The 16,151-nt window shown below is 37.7% G+C and overlaps 1 protein-coding gene across 1 annotated transcript in view; it reads left to right on the top strand.

Moving 5' to 3' along the window:
- Positions 1-16,151, top strand: part of THSD7B (thrombospondin type 1 domain containing 7B) — a 540,474-nt gene that overhangs the window by 66,300 nt on the left and 458,023 nt on the right. The window contains exons 4-5 of the mRNA XM_087730295.1: positions 954-1,063; positions 5,686-5,805. The gene's annotated coding sequence lies outside the window, so the exon portion shown is untranslated. The remainder of the gene's footprint in view (positions 1-953; positions 1,064-5,685; positions 5,806-16,151) is intronic.

A 16,151-nucleotide genomic window follows, 5' to 3' on the forward strand; every position in this document is an offset into this window, starting at 1 on the left:
ACACAGCACCAGTTAATTTGGAGAACTGTTTAACTGACTTTTATTTATACAATGTCCTCTCTCTGTGTTTAACTGAAAGCTCTTGGCTATACCAGTTGGCATCACTGTAGCGCTTCTAAAATAACTAGAAAGCTGAAATCAGGGAATTGGTGTTGCAGGTACAAGTATGGGTGAATAGAATGAAAACAAAGAAGTGAAATCCAGTTTTTGAGTAATTTTCCTTTTCCTCTTGCTATAGTTGTCATGATTTCTCTGCAAAGCGGTATCCACCTACCACTGACTACTCAACACTGCAGCTCCACAATAAAATCCCCTGTTCCTCCCCCTCAGTCCTCCATCCTGAAAAATCCCCTCCAACTTAACATTTCATTCTGAAAGCAGAAGGAACTACACGTGTTTTATACCAAAATATTTTCTAAACATCCAGTAATTAGTAAACACATCTATATTGTTAAATGGATTTTTTTTATAGAACTGGGACCCACCAAAATTTTCTTCTATTTGTGATGTTCCCATGTTTGTATCTCTCAGAGGCCTGTAAGAACACGCTAGAGTGTGACGTTTAGAAGCATCTTTTGTAATAGAGTTACTTTACTTGAAAACTCACACCACATGTGACCAGTGACCATTTTATCAACACCCTGCAAATACAGCAAATGACCAGTCAGGAGGGTTGGCTCATATCTTACATTTCTAACTTAAGAGATGATTGTAACTCAAATTGGAAATGAGAGAGCAAAGTTAAAATGGAAAAAAAACGAGTAGCATCTTCCAAGAACATAGATAATATATTGGATTTTCTAAACATGCAAACTAATAATTCTGATCTTTAACATAACTTTAATCTATTGTCTTGCTAAAAGGAGGTCTGTTGCATTCTTAAGAGTAGAGGTTTGAAAGGGAGAGAAAGCCGCAGTGAGCAGGTTCTACTTTCCTGTCCTTAACAATTGCAGACCCACAGGCCTTGCTCATCTCTAAAAACAAAGCCTTAACATGGTATCACAGGAGAGGAGAAAATGCCATCGACCTACCACAGATAGCACCCCTGTTTCTGTGGTTCATGGTGAGTATCTTTTGTTCATTGACTTAATCAAAAGACGGTTGGTGACATCAATTGATCCCAAACCTCCTGCACACTACTCTGGTACTTTTTCTGGTTCTTACCTCAAGGCTTTCCGGTGTTTGGTTTTGACTTTAGATGAGAACTGATTTGGACTTACCCCTTGAGCTGAGTATTTCTTGGTGTAATTTATATTTAAAATATTCATGTTTTTTTCTCTGAACGATAGTAGAAACAAATTTCATAAAATCAATTTTCTGTCAGAGAAAGCTTTGTTAAAATAACATTTCCTTTTTCCAAAAAGCTGCTTTTTTTGCCTCTGTTTTTCAAAGGCACAAGAGGCCTCTAGTCAAAACCAATCTGCTTCCGTATGGGAACACATCCAGCTCAGTCTTCTCACTGTGTAATGCCTTCCTGCCACGCTCTTACCTGGGAATGCTTTGAACCACATTACGTGTCTGTATGGTCATAGCAGATATTTTGAGCTCTAGCCTCTTCTTTACTTTCATGGAGACTACAGAAGAGGTGAATGGTTTAGTGGTGGACTTGGCAGCGCTAGGTTAACGGTTGGACTTGATGATCTTCAAGGTCTTTTCCAGCCTAAATGATTCTATGATTCCATGAATTGATCCATTTGCTGGGGTTCCTGTAGAATTTCAGTGATGAATATTGCAAAGCTAACTAGGATAATAACTAGTGCTTTCATTAACTTTGCTTGCAACCTGAACGGATTGTTACTGTAGTTAGAGTTCCTTCGGTGTGGTTGTAAGCAGCATACACAATCTCACACAAACCACCCGATTTCATATCTGTGAGATATGTCCCCAGAAATCTTAGCATCATACATAAGCGGATGCAGCGTGAATAAGAGCACAGCAGTTCAAGTAGTTTTTATGGAGTGGGTGCTCTCCTTTAAGCTACTAGATCGATTAGAAGGAAGTAACCAAAGTCCAGAGAACTTGAATTACATGACAACGCACACTTAAAAACATCTGCATACCTACCAAAGCCTTTTGTTTGGAGGCAATGTTTGGGGGTTAGGACCAATGGTACAGTTTTCTATCCTGTTTCTCGTCCTGTGAAGTCATTACCATATATTTTTTAAATGCTTAAGATAACTCAGCTTGTCTATGTGGTGGATATAGCATAGCCTTTTGAACCGTAAGTTTTCCTTTTTCTGACTTGGTCATGTTGACTTTACAACCTTCATTTTTAACCTGCACAAAGCTTTTTTGCATTTAATATTACATTTAACATACGGTCTAGGAAGTATGGTCTTCATGTGTACCGTGCTTTAAGCTATGCTTTCTTTTTAAGGCATTTGTTCCATGAGCTATAGTGTTCATGATTGCACCATTTATTGCATGCTTTATAGCGATTATTGCATTAACCATCAGAATAGCTAGTAGCTCCAGTGGGAGAACAAGAATAATGATGCATTAATAGAGAATGAAATATATATTTTTTTGTATCAAGAAAATTTTAAATAGTTAAATGTATAGCTGTTTCAGCTACAGGCAGCAAATGGGACGGTGTGCAATAATTATTGAAGCAGGTAAGAGATTTCAGATACTGCAGGCCTAACATGTAAGAACTCTGAATAAGAACCTACATTCCAGCAACATTTCCTATTGCAAGATTTCCAAGATTTTGATGAGAGCTCAGAACAAAAGCTGCTCTGTTCCTCCTGGGGTTTACGTCAACTAGTTGTCGTATTATTCCTGATACTTTGCCAATCATATTGTACGCTTTGAGAAAGGGATGAAAAAGCAGCTTTTCTCCTTTAAAGAGATTTAAACTTCAAAATCTTATTAGTGTGACTATTAATTGCAGAAGGGACGGGCTGAAATGCCAGCCATAGAGTACAGTAGAGGTACTGGTGACAACATTTTACAAGGTTCCACATAATGGCATTTCTGTATGATGACCTTAAGGTTATAGATGTTCCCATAAATTTTAGATTTTTTTTTTGATGGATACGAGTGGAGTACAATGGATGGGAGGAGGGGATTAGAAACAAATCCACTGTGACAAGCAACCTTTATTTTCTAGATTTCTTCCATTTTCTGGCATTTTGCAAATTTTGCGTGCTTGGCTTTACAAACTTAGAATTATTTTTAACACATTTTTGATGCAAATATGTTTAATTTGGTTGTTTGCAACAGCCTTAAACATTAAAGCAATGTAAAGAGGTACAGTCTTCTATGCATTAACTGTGCTCAAAGAGAGTGTGCCTAGGGGACTGAAGTCCAGGGAACTGCAGCTGTTTTTTTTAGGGGAATGTGCTTTTATACTTGCATCTGTGGAATAGCTTTGTCTTAATAGAAATGCATTATTTGTATTTGCATTGTATTGTGCTTAGGAATATCCTTTAACACAGGTTTCACAGTGGTACAGAATAATTTAGTTTGGAAACCTGTTTCCAGCTCTTGATCTGCATTTTAACTTCCATTTCTAAACTAGTCCTGCAGTCTTTTTGCCAGGACATTTCCCCAGAACATTTTCCCACAGAGCAACTGGGATTGTGTCCACAGATGCACAATTGCAAACAGTCCTTAAGTTGCTAATGCATCGAGCCAAATAGGCTACCAAGAGAAGCAAGATTCCCTGGTAGCCAAATGGCCTGTACACTGTACACCGAACACATTTATTTCTTGTCTTAGAAGTCACGGGTAAAACACATATTTTGAAAAGTTTGTCCAACAAAACAATAATCCTCTAGCTTAATGGTAAAGAAGAGGTGCAAGTGCCTTTCAAAAGTTTCCTTCACTAGTCGTTTTGCTTCTGTTTTCTGTGCTACTGGAGTGATTGAGAAATCTTGATCTATCCATAGGCACTTGTTTGAGTTTTCCACAGGTTGAATTTCTCAGGATCTTGCCAGGTTATTTCATTATGGACTCAGCATTTTCTTGATATTTTTTGCAGTCATTAACTAACTTTCACTTAATCAAGCCTTCTATTTAAAGAGTCTTCTGGGGAATAAAACTCCACTGATTTCTTCCATTTTAAAAATCAGCTTTTTAAGCCAATTTTTGATAGCTTTACTAAGGCAAAATTGCCACTGAACATGCTCAACACAAAGTGAGTAATTCTGGATTCAACTGTATTTTCTTAACTAAAGGCTTCAGAATTGCATTTATTATTATTATTAATGCTACCAGACTTGATTGTCCTATAAGGTCACAATTTGTAACAAAAAATGATATTTCAAAAGCTCAAATCCATCCATATCATAGTCTGAACCAGTGCCAACTGAAGTGGAGAAGCTTTCAGTGATTTTGACCTGATGTGAGACGCTTGTTCTCAAACTTCCTGCACATGGGCATTTAGAATTGTTAATATTAGTATTATATTATCTGAGACATGCTTGAAATTTTTCAGTGAGAAAACTGTCAAATATAACAAATGAACTTTCACTCAGTTTATGTCAATTTTTAAAATTTGGTTGCTAGTGCTGTCCAGAGTCAGAAATGAAACTGAAAGCTGGCTCGTGGGAGAAACAGTCATGTGGAGTCAAATCTCTTTTTCCCAGGACCTAAACCAAAAACATGCTTAAGTGCTGAACTATGAAGATAGTTTTCCCCCAAGAAACGTTCTAGGGATAGCAGGAGGTGAGACAGATCCACAGACCACTAACAGAGCTGCAAATACAGCCTTGGCCAAAAATACCATTGCATCTATTTGCTGATTTATGACAGTGTTTTCAGTAGCAGTTGCTCATTTAATACATAGTCTCTCTTTATATTTATATATTTACAGCTTCTTTTTTCTCTGGACACTATGTTCTTTTATAATATGCATTTTCTATGTAACATATAGCAAGATCCCTCTTAATTAAGGAGGGGAGATTCTGATAACTATACAAAATAGATTGTTTTACTCTCTGTTATACCGAATACCCATAAGGATCAACAAAAATTAAACAAATCTCAGCAGGGTGCCCCACCAGTAGTCACAAGACTGATGTTTTCCTAGCTGATGGGAAAATCACGTATGTAAGACCATGGAAGTATTATCAGAATTTTAAGGATAACTGAAGTCTTGATACTATACTTTTCAAATCTTTACACTGTTCTATAAAATACTAGAAGCAAGCAAAGAAATTGTTTTATTACATCAATAAATTAACCTAAAAGAAAGACTTAGAAGCTGTTGGTCTGAATCATAATGTTGGTATTAATGATACAGGAAGGCGGTGTTCCTTGCAAGAGTCTAAAATATGAAATGTCATGCTTGCTCTATATTTCATAAATGGGAGATAAATGGAACTACATAGCATGAAATACGGCGGACTAACAGAATCTGGTACAAGCACTTTGTAAAATTATAAAGGTTAAAAAATGTTATCACTGTAGAGAAGATTCATCATAATTAAATCTAGGGAAAATGAGGTATTTGCAGAGTTTATTTCATTACATTGACCTTTTTATCATACACTACCTAAAATGTGTTGTTGAGGACTGGCAGAGGGCATGTTGCGGCGGACAGGATCAAAGGGAAAGGTTTTGTTTTGAGACCTTATTCAGCAGAGAAAAAGTGTATTAATGGTATTGAACTCTTATGTAGCATTTTATTTGTACATATCCAAATGCTCTGAGAAGAAAACCATTACCTCTGTTTTACAGATTATGAGATGGAAGCACAGAGATTTACCTAACAGTGTCATACTGAAGATAATGAAGTCAGGAACAGAACTGAGAGAAAACTCTAAATCTCTTTAACTCCATCTCAGGACAAGACAAAAGGTACCTATTTATATATTTTTAAGTGGCTATGTTAACTATCATATGTGACTCTCTCAAAAAATAAGTTCAGTTATTTTTGATAGCATTAATTATATTGGTGCAATTAACTACGGGCAATTCTACTTCAGCAATAAGCCAGGTTACAATTCCAGTGAGTTTGATAGGAGTCTTTAGGGGACTGCTGGTATGGGGTCAAGTAAACCTCCTCGTATTTTTCTTATTATTATAGTTACTCTTTGTTTGGGTAGTGTCTGCAATGTTCTGGGCAATTTCCCAACATAAAAGAAGGCAATATTTCCTTCCTTAAGAGGTTACATGATAAAAAAACAGACAAAAAGATAAAAAGTAGAAAAGGTCAGAATACAAACCATTAGTGTTTTAGCATCTTGTCACATTTAGTGCATTTACTGAGTCACTGAGTAACCTCCAAGAACCCCAGTCTGGCCATAATCAACCTAAAAGAAGGCTCATCCCATTTTTAATAATTTAACCTGTTTGTGTGAGAAGACTGTTGCCCATTCTTAAGAAAGTAATTTTTTGGCCCAGCTGTTGATTTGGGAGGGTACCATGCAAAACCTAATGTTTAAATAGGGTTTAGGCATACAACTCCTGCTGATGGTGAACCGCTCTTATCTGCTGCTCCGTGCATAGAACTTCCATAATCTATACATACTGGGTGATATTTTTAATGTGTGAATGGGTGCTAATGTGTTAAAAATACAAATCAGTGCACAGAGGTAAAGCTACACATACAAGCAATTGTTAATAATCCAGTTAATAATAACACTACAAAATAATAACACATTAAGAAGTCAAATATTACAGAGATCAGTAATGGGACAGATTGTCTAAGGCTTTTAAGTCCCCAATTCAAATTGAGTTTAGGTCTATATCAACCAAATGTTGCTGTTTGATTGTTTGTCATAAGTCCTGTATTAAAGACATTTACTTGTCTTAATTTTTATGCCCATATCATGAAAATTATGACTGCAATAACAATCTTGTTTTAGCAGACTTCGTAGATGCCCTTAATTTACTGTTGACTGCATGTGGAGACTTGGAAACTCTTAATAGCTCTTTCTGGGGGATTCTATCTGCATATAGACCTCATCAGATGGGTTACCATTCTTACAAGCACTACATTTAGATCAAAAAAGTGTATATTTATAAAATACAAGCATCAGAACAGGGCCAAAATGTACAGCCATTACACTTCTAAGTTTGATGTTTTTTGGAAATTCAGAACACTGCCAAGTATTTTGATATTATTACTTAGAATATTTTTATCTAGGATGACGTTAATTATCCATATTACCTGTCTGTTCTCTAATGTAAACATTAAACTCCTTGATAATGGTATAAGTTAATTAGAGCAACCTATTTTTTCCACATTATTCTATTCTGTATCTTTAGCTGCCATAAAAGATACACTTTTTCTTGTTACAACACACATTAGATGACAGATAAAACCAGAAGCAGCAAGAAGTAAACATCAGAAAGGAACAGTGCACTTATTATCACAATACCACACAGATAAAATCTAACAAACACGGAAGACTGGAAAAGGGGAAAGAAGATCTTCCTAATTGCTTTACAAGCAGGGTTATGAAAAAATACCTGATAAAAAAAAAATTGCAAATTAAAAACTCCAATGCCAATATATAAAAATTTAAAACAGTCAAGTAAGAAAAACAGTAAAGAAAAATGAAAAGGAAAATGACAACATTTTAATGATGATTTTTTCCTTTGATTTTGTTTCTCATGTGAGCTAAGTATTTGTAGATTTGAAATACATTTCTCCAAATGAGTGTTTTGCAGTAATTTGTTTCATTTTAACTGTTCACTTCTTGTACGTTAGGATTTGGTAGACTGGGGGGGTTTCTAAACTGGAATAAAAATTGTTCTTTTAAAATATTGTAATTGCCTGTAATAGACTGCCAGTTTTTTTGTACTATCTCACTTCTTCCTCAGTTATTAATAATTTTTTTTTCAATTCACTTTCTGTCTAACGCTGAGGTTTCACAAACAATTTATGCGAAGGTTAACTGTAGATTGTCACTGAAAGGGGTGTTTTCAACTCTTTAGAAACTGGCTGAAAACTAAGTATTTTCAGTGTTAGTTTTCAGTAGGATCAGTGAGCTGATCTTGTTTATCCTTTGGCTGTATGATCTCTAGAGCCCACACAAGGGAAGTGGTGGGAACACGCAGCTGGAGATAAAAGGAAGTTGGATTGCCCTGTTCAGGAGCTGCGCAGTCTTAGATCAGCTTAAATTGACTGTGAAATCTCACTTTTAGTAGAGGGGGAAATTTGCTGATTTACAGAGCAAGAACATTTGCAGTAATGTCTGATTTCTGTCTCACATGGGTTTAAATTTACAGTAACTTTACTGAAGTGAGTAGACTTAAAATAGTAGGGAAGCGCTAGGAATATTTTTAATAAATATTTTTAACAAGTTAATTTGTTCAGTGATACATTAAACAGCTTTTTGTTTCCTTTCATTTCAGCCTTTACACTCTTCCCATTTATGCCCAGGTTCTGACGGGGCTGTGGGATCTGCTCAGGCTGACTTCTCCCTTAATCCATTTACTTAAATCAAAAACCAAACATGGAAATGTGTGTAGCAACTTTCCCCATGCCAGTCTGTAGATCTATCAAAATGGATTTTATCGTAAAGATTATGCCTGTCCTTTGCTGACTCCCCTTTGCCATAGAAATTTGTTGTTGGAGGTGAACACTACTGTATTTTTAATTTCAGTAGATAGGTCTTACTGACTTACTGTCAGGGCACAGGGGGCATTAATGGCCCTTACCAGCCTCCACGGGACCTCTGCCACCCCACCCATGGCACAGGACCCCATTTCAGCACCCCCAGCACCGGCCGGCCTTGCACTGGCAATGCTGTGAGGTGCCTGCCTCCAGCCCTGCCCCAGCCCTGCCCTGCCCGGCCACGGGCACCGCTGCGGCAGGTCCACTCGTGGCCTGATGTCCCAGCCTGACCTTGGTCCTTGCCTCCACCACACACTTGCCTGATGCTCTGGGATGTCCCCAGCTACCCCCGACCTGTCCCGCTGCCTCATGGGGACGGTGAGACAAGCCTTGGCTGGTGCTTTTAAGTAGTTGTAACTGTTGTAAAGCAGGCAGTGGTTTCAGCTATTCAACTGTATCGTAAATCAATATCGATCACAGAAAAAAATGGAGATTCTGCCCGTTGTCCCTTGTTTTTTAATTTTGCCACTCGCACTTCTTCTGGGAAGATCAGTTTTCATAGTAGTTTTGCATGAAACTAAATGCATATTTATTACTTTTATTAAATGTGCCCCAAATTACCATTGGCCAATAAATAACTATCTGATACAACTATTTGTAGCAGAAAAGAAATTAAATTGATAAGCGGACAATCTCTGTGGTCAGTAATGTTTAATATTTAATTAAATTATTGAAATATTCTTACGTTGGTATTGGTTTTCTTATTAAAAGTTACCACTGGAAGCATAATTTATGCTATTTTGATTGGGCTTCTCTTTACACCCAAAATATACTTGTACACTTTATCTTAGAAAAGATTTTGCACAACACTGACATTTCGCATAAATGTCTAGCTTGAGTAGTCTGAGATTTCTTTTTGTTGTTAAATGGGGGAAAATTCTTTGTCCGTCACTCATCTCTGAAACAGAAGCGACACTTGAGTGAGAGCTTCCCTGTCACCTTCTCGTGTCTCCTTTTGTTTATCTGACACCGTTGTGAGACATTTGGAACCTTCCAGCTCAATATAAAACATTTGCTTGGCAGGTTGGGCCTCCTCTTCCTTTGATGGATACAGCACATGTGAAGAAGAGTTGTTGGACACATCTGATCTTTCCCTATATTCCTGGGGAGCTTAGCTCTTCTGATTTAACAACTTATAAAGATTCTTCTCCCTGTCCTTGGAAAAGAGCAGCTCCAAACTCTGTCAACTGAAAGAATTTCAGTCTCAAATCAGAGCAAAATAACACACTGCTGCTGTTGTCTAAGCATTGTTGTTAAATACCCAGTACTTCACATTTCTGCTCATTCCCTCTGTTTTCTGAGTGGTCTTTGCTGGGATTTGAAGCCAGCTGCCAAGTGTGCTTTGTGCTGTACATATGCCCAGGAATAGTCCATCCCATTTCAGATACAACAGCAGAAGCAAGAAATTTGCTGTTTTCTGTAGATAACAGAGATTATAGTTTTTGAATGTTTACACAATTTCGTTATGGGGAAGGATACAGAGAGAAATAAAATAAGGAAGAATGTTTGAGGTCAAAAACATCAAAAAACTCAGCGGTGCATATATGCACTTGGATGTTTGTTCATTTTGTGTAAGGGAAGAAGTTGGACAAAGCTCCTCAACTCATTAAAAATGCCATCAGATTTTATTTTCATCATGATTTATACAGATGCACACATAAAACTTGAAAAGTTGTCCAGTGCATGGAAAAGTACCTATTCCCATTGCCATGAGTAGGCAAATCTATAGCTGGCCTTCTTGCAAATCACTTTTTTCTGCTATAAAGATTTACATTTTGCCTGAGACTATCCTTCAAGCTACATGTAGCAGAACTGCTGTGAGCCTAGTTCATGGAGAGCAGCGTTTCTAGAGACTGGGGAACATGTCAGTAAAATGCACTAAGAGCTTGTTTGCACATCTGCTAGTTATTGAATTGCTCCATTTGGTCAAGTGATGGACAGGCATGTTTTTATAGTTTGAAGATGTTGGGTTTAAATCATGCTGGCTAGTGGAAAAAACCATGTGATTTTCCTTAAGAATCTCCAAAGGGGCTGTCTACCCTGGTAGCGCTGTCCCGCGTGGGAAGCGTGCTTGCTGCATCACAGAAGTGCAACTACAACAGGACTGAGGCGAGAGCTTTCGTACCGGAGTTTGCAGATACCAGGCTGTGAGTGTTGAGGTAGAAAGACTGGGTGCAGGTGAAATTTTCTTGCCACTGAGTGGCCCAAGGCCTACAGCGAGCAGTAGCTGCAGGTGGCCTGACAGAGTTGTCTGCTGCACACACTGAACTCGCTGTTAAGATGGGATTTGTTTTGATAGTTTGTACATTAGAGATAGCAAAATAATATTCATGGTTTTTCTGAAATATCACAAAAGTTGACAGCCACCAATGATCTAAAGTAAGTGTATGTAAATACATGTGCATGTATATGGATAAATAATAAACTATACTGTACGTGCATGCTTGAGGATAGATAATAAATCACACTATATGATGTAACTATCTGTATGTGGTATCTTAGTGTGTATGTATATGTGCAAAAGCCTGCCCTTAACTGTACAATAATAATGAATTATATCTAAGCCGTCCTGCTCGTGTGTGAGAGGAAATCGGACATTTATATTCATATAGAGTCCTGTATGCAATGACAGCAAACCTCTGAGGCAACTTTAATAACAAATAGATCTGGAATCTACTATCTGTGTACCTATCAGTACCGAACCAAGACTCTTTGCAGTGTAATGTTGATACAACATTCACCTTTGAGTTATATGTCCTATGTACTTAGTGCATACAGATCTCTAGAATTACAAAATCATGATTAAAAAATGCTGAAAATACTAGAATATAATTAGAATTCCTGATTTGTCTAGCAAAAAGCTTTTTTTTTTTCCTGAAGTGATGTTTAGTAACATATCATCACATTTAAACACAGAGGATTATAATTATTTTCCCTTCCTAAACAATTCTAATCTCTTTATGCCAATTCAGGCGAGGTACAGAACATTCTGTATTAATTCTCACTGATCTAATCTGGGACACAGATAAGGCATATTTGACTGATTCTGTAAACATTCACTATGAAGAGGAAAGATGAGTCTGAGGAGAAGAATGAGCAAATTGAAATTGCAAATTCAGGAAAGAGTATTGCAACTTAAATTACTTGAGTGAGGAAACAAATTGAAGCTGTGTCACAATTTAGGTTGCAAAACATAAAACCACGAAGCATAAGTAAAAATAAACCTGTCATTAAATCTATTTATCCATTTTGGCAATTCTTTTCATTTTTCCCCCCAAGACTGTAGGCTTTTTTACCTTAAGTGGAATTGTGTAGAAGAAAGGTTTAAAGCGATGTAAATATATCAGAAAAGTTTTACAGAAACCACAGAAACTCTACTGATTACATTTATTGAAGAATACAAAGCTAGCATTTAATTAGGATAAACTTGGTCGCACTGAATACTTTACTGACATGTTTTCTAGCATATTCAGTTGCCTTAATACTGTGCAACAGATGTTGTGATAGTCTGGAAGACCAAAATTCTGTCCCTAGATCTTCAATTAGTGTCACATTTTAAGCTCAACCTGAGCACTTGGAGCTTTAAAATGATTGCTAGTCTTTGAATATCCAACTTAAGAATACTGTGTTTGGTTTTTGGAGATTTGCACATCTGTATTTTCACTACAGATCAATGTACAAGCAGGTGCAAGTTTTATCTCACACTTCAAACTGGCTGACTACTGCCTTGTGTTTCTCTGCCATGGTATTGCATCACAAAACAATGCGGTTCAGTAGTTGCCCTAGCAAAATTAATAGTAAATAGTGGCAGTAAAATTGCCTTTGAAGAATAGGTCCATCGTCTTAAGGTTCGTACACAAAGTTTCAGAATGCAAAATGCTAGATTATCTTCAAAGTGCAGACCCTATCCTATGGGCCTCTTAATTTTACATTTACAAAATATTGATGACAAAGGGAACTTCACTCATTATTATTGTAGTTTTTGCATTTCCTTGAAGTACTTTGACATCTATTGTGAATAAAATTGTTAATAATGATGGTGGCATGTGATAATGGCCTCTGCGTAATCCAATAACTATTAGAAGAAAAAAAGCTTTTGGAAAGCTTCTGGATTCATGTGGTTTGCAGGATTGGTAGCTGTCAGGTGAATTAACAGTACTTTTCTAGGGTTTCAAATGTTAAAACCTTTTTTAATACAGAAATTGCCAAAACTAAGATGAAAAGAGGTATTCAATAAAAAGGAAACTTTTTTAAAATTCCTGTATTTTATTTCAGTCTTTCCTGGTTAAGTTTTCCTTTTCTCTTATGTTGCAATTTGAAATAATTTATCCCCGTGCTTAAATAGAAATGAATTCAACAAGACATACTGTGTACATATGTGCTGAAGCCCCCTTGGCTTCATTAGGTCATTAGTGCATGTGCAAGCTGAGCGTTGACTTGGTACAGAATTTTAGAAAGATTGCCACTCTTTTAACAGGTATAATATTTTTTGAGATTCATTGCAATAAGGAAGGCAAGGGAATGAACAGGAGAAGTTGGAAAGCAAAAAGGCAAACAAGATGAAAAAGGAACTTCAGAGAAAAAGTCCTCCGAGCAAGATTTGTGGAAAATACCGGTCTTGTTTGTGTGGTAAAATGAAGTATTAGATCAGCTGTGATCTATTGTGGATGTTTGACAATGCAAATTTTACCTTCTATGTTTGCAGACCATAATGCCTTTAGTTCTGCAGAGAAAAAGTATTTTATATAAGATATAAGATATATATATATATATTAACCCTTTTTTCTCTACAGACATAATGGGGATAGACGTTACTCTTGGAGAGAGAGAGGCAGAAATTACCATTCAAGTTTTTGAGCGCAAGGCTATGGGACAGATCCTAGCAAAGGGAAGTTGGTTACAGAACACAAGGGTGCAGAGGAGTCATAAAATGAAGCTGGAATACATAGCTGGTGATTAGACAGATTACCTTGTCAGGAGTCTAGGGATTATTTATATTCCCAGAGAAATTAAATGTACATGAAATTAAATGAAAAACTTCCATTATTTCCTGCAGAGCAGAAGTAGGAAATTTTGAGTGTAACTGCTGCAACCCTGGTGCGGAATCAAGCTCCTGCTTTTCGGGATCTGTGTTGATCTAGATCACGGCTCTGGCAACCACCAGCTGCTCAGATGTAAATCTCTCAGGACTCCATTTGCTTCAGCGGCATTATTCCTGATTTGCAGAGCTAGCACCCATGTCAGGTGTTAGACTTTCCCAGAAGGTAACAGTATAGGACAAGTACCAGGACCAAGTATAGTTGCTGGTGAAATCGTTGGGGAACTTGGATGCAAACAGGATCATATGTTTCTGGATGCTACAAGCCCGTGGAAGACTCTAGAGATCAAAAGTGCCGACAAGCAGGTCCCTAGGGAAGTAAAAAGTGCTTTACAAGAGAGTGTCAGAGGACCAAAAAAAAGTGCCTGATGGAGCGGAGACTCTAGCAGTACCCTGGGAGCTAAGAGGGAACTAAAATCAAGGTTTAGGAAACCAAAGAATAAAGATAATCAAAACCCAGGGGTTTTGAATGGACCAGTTAACAGAACCTTGGGGAGTCAGGCATCCTGTTAGAGTCAGTGTTCAGTTTATAGGGTACATATAGTGTTTATGAAAATGTATGTGGATGGATTAGCTCTTTGGAACACTGCTGGTAGTTTTTCAACAATTCCTTGCTCTGTTCTTCTATAAACATTTATATTATCGGCTCTTTTATATTTTATGCCTCACAATGACATTCGGCTTTGCCAAATGCATCTCAGAGGAACTTTATTATTTTTGTATTGTTTGTGGTATGAGCATGAACTTTGACTTCCTGCCTTCCAATTTAGTTTGGTGTCTAGCTTTTTGCTGTCTGGGTCACTCATGTTACAGCTGGAGCTTCCTGTTTTCAAACCCGTATCAGCCAACCATGTAAACCTGAGGGTCAGCTCGTTCAGAAATGATGCATGATTCCAGTCACTTGTTTGCTGAAATAAATTAGATTTACGTAATGAAAGCTGTCAGGTGCTGTATCAATCTTCTGCACTAGTCAAAGTACTTCCTTATTTACAATTCTTGTTTCTTGATGCGCAACTCAGCCACTTAAAAATACCGACATTGTTTCACTTAGAGGACAACTGAAAAGTTCTTCCAGACAAAACTCCTATCGAATTTTGTGAGCCTGATACAAAAAGTCATTAATAATTAAAGTTTCATTTGGAGGCAAAGGGTATTCTGTGTGTAAAATGTTGGGTGAAATAGTAATCTTGCAGGTCTAATTGCATGCTCTGTATCTGCAAGTAAGGGTGTCCCATCTGTGTACGTGTATTATCCCCTCTCTCTGGAAGAGGAAGGGGGCGTGGAGGGACATCCCTGGGTCCACACTATCCTGAAACCTAGGGCTTCCAAGAGAGATTGTGTTAGGAAATAGGAAATGCTGTGTCCTGACTCTAAAAAAGAAACTCCATAGTCTCTGTAGGGATGATTCTGACGGGTTAGTGTGAGCTCTCCAGATCCATTTCTGCATGGGAATGCCAGGTCAGATGGCATTTTAGAGAAGGGTCCCCACAGGGGGTCGTCTGGAGATTTGTTCTCTTTGTGCATTCTGGGGGTTCTGGAAGGCAAGGCACTTCGCCTCTCTGTCGGCTGTGAGTAGCTTTCTGATGCTATTATTTCTAAAATAACAGCAGCATTGCCAACCACAAGCGTAAGCTTCTCCTCCCTTGCTCATAAGTCAGCCTTCAAAACATCATGAGATTTGCCTAAATCATGAGAATTTGAAGCTGCCATACTTACAAAGTTCTTTTTATTTGACTTCTTGTTTTTGCGTCTTCAGGATACACCCAAGTCACACTGACAAGCTTTCCTCCAGAAAAGTCACATGCTGGCCCAGAATTACATCAGCAGAGGCCTGAAGGAAAACATGAACCGATATGTTAGGTGCAATGAAATCCCGAGAGTTAGCAACACTGCAGCAGACAGAGTGCAATCCAAACCCACCCGCTCTTCCTTTTCTGATTCAGCATGAGTTCAGAAAAACTTTTGTTATATCTGAAGAGTGTTTATTCTGCAGCAGAAGAAAGTACGTATTCATCTGTTTTGTGTTGCTTGATTAATTAGCTCCCCAGAAGAGATTATTACTAATTTAAAAAGAAAAAGCATTTGGAACATTCAGGTGTTGCTTTTATTTACAATTAAGGAACCTTTGCAGAGCTCTAACAATGTAAAATGGCCCTTAAGTGCATTGAAATTACATTTAAGCTACAGCAATGTAATAAGAACAATTTCCACTGAATTTTCTGTCCATTTATGGCTTGTGATCACAGCTAAGGAGCTCTCTATGTTTAGCAAACACACCAACTATTTTGCCTGAGCAAAATGTGTATACCTTCTTCATATCTGAGTGTGGTGGGTTGACCCTGGCTGGATCCCTGGTGCCCACCAAGCTGCTCTATCGCTCCCCTCCTCTACTGGACAGGGGAGAGAAAATATAACGAAAGGCTGGTGGGTCGAGATAAGGGCAGGGAAAGGTCACTCAGCAGTTACTGTCACAGGCATAAG

Source organism: Nipponia nippon, unplaced genomic scaffold, assembly GCF_047370975.1.
Source record: "Nipponia nippon isolate SJK-2023a ecotype South Korea unplaced genomic scaffold, ASM4737097v1 scaffold_5, whole genome shotgun sequence".
Classification (NCBI taxonomy): Eukaryota; Metazoa; Chordata; class Aves; order Pelecaniformes; family Threskiornithidae; genus Nipponia; species Nipponia nippon.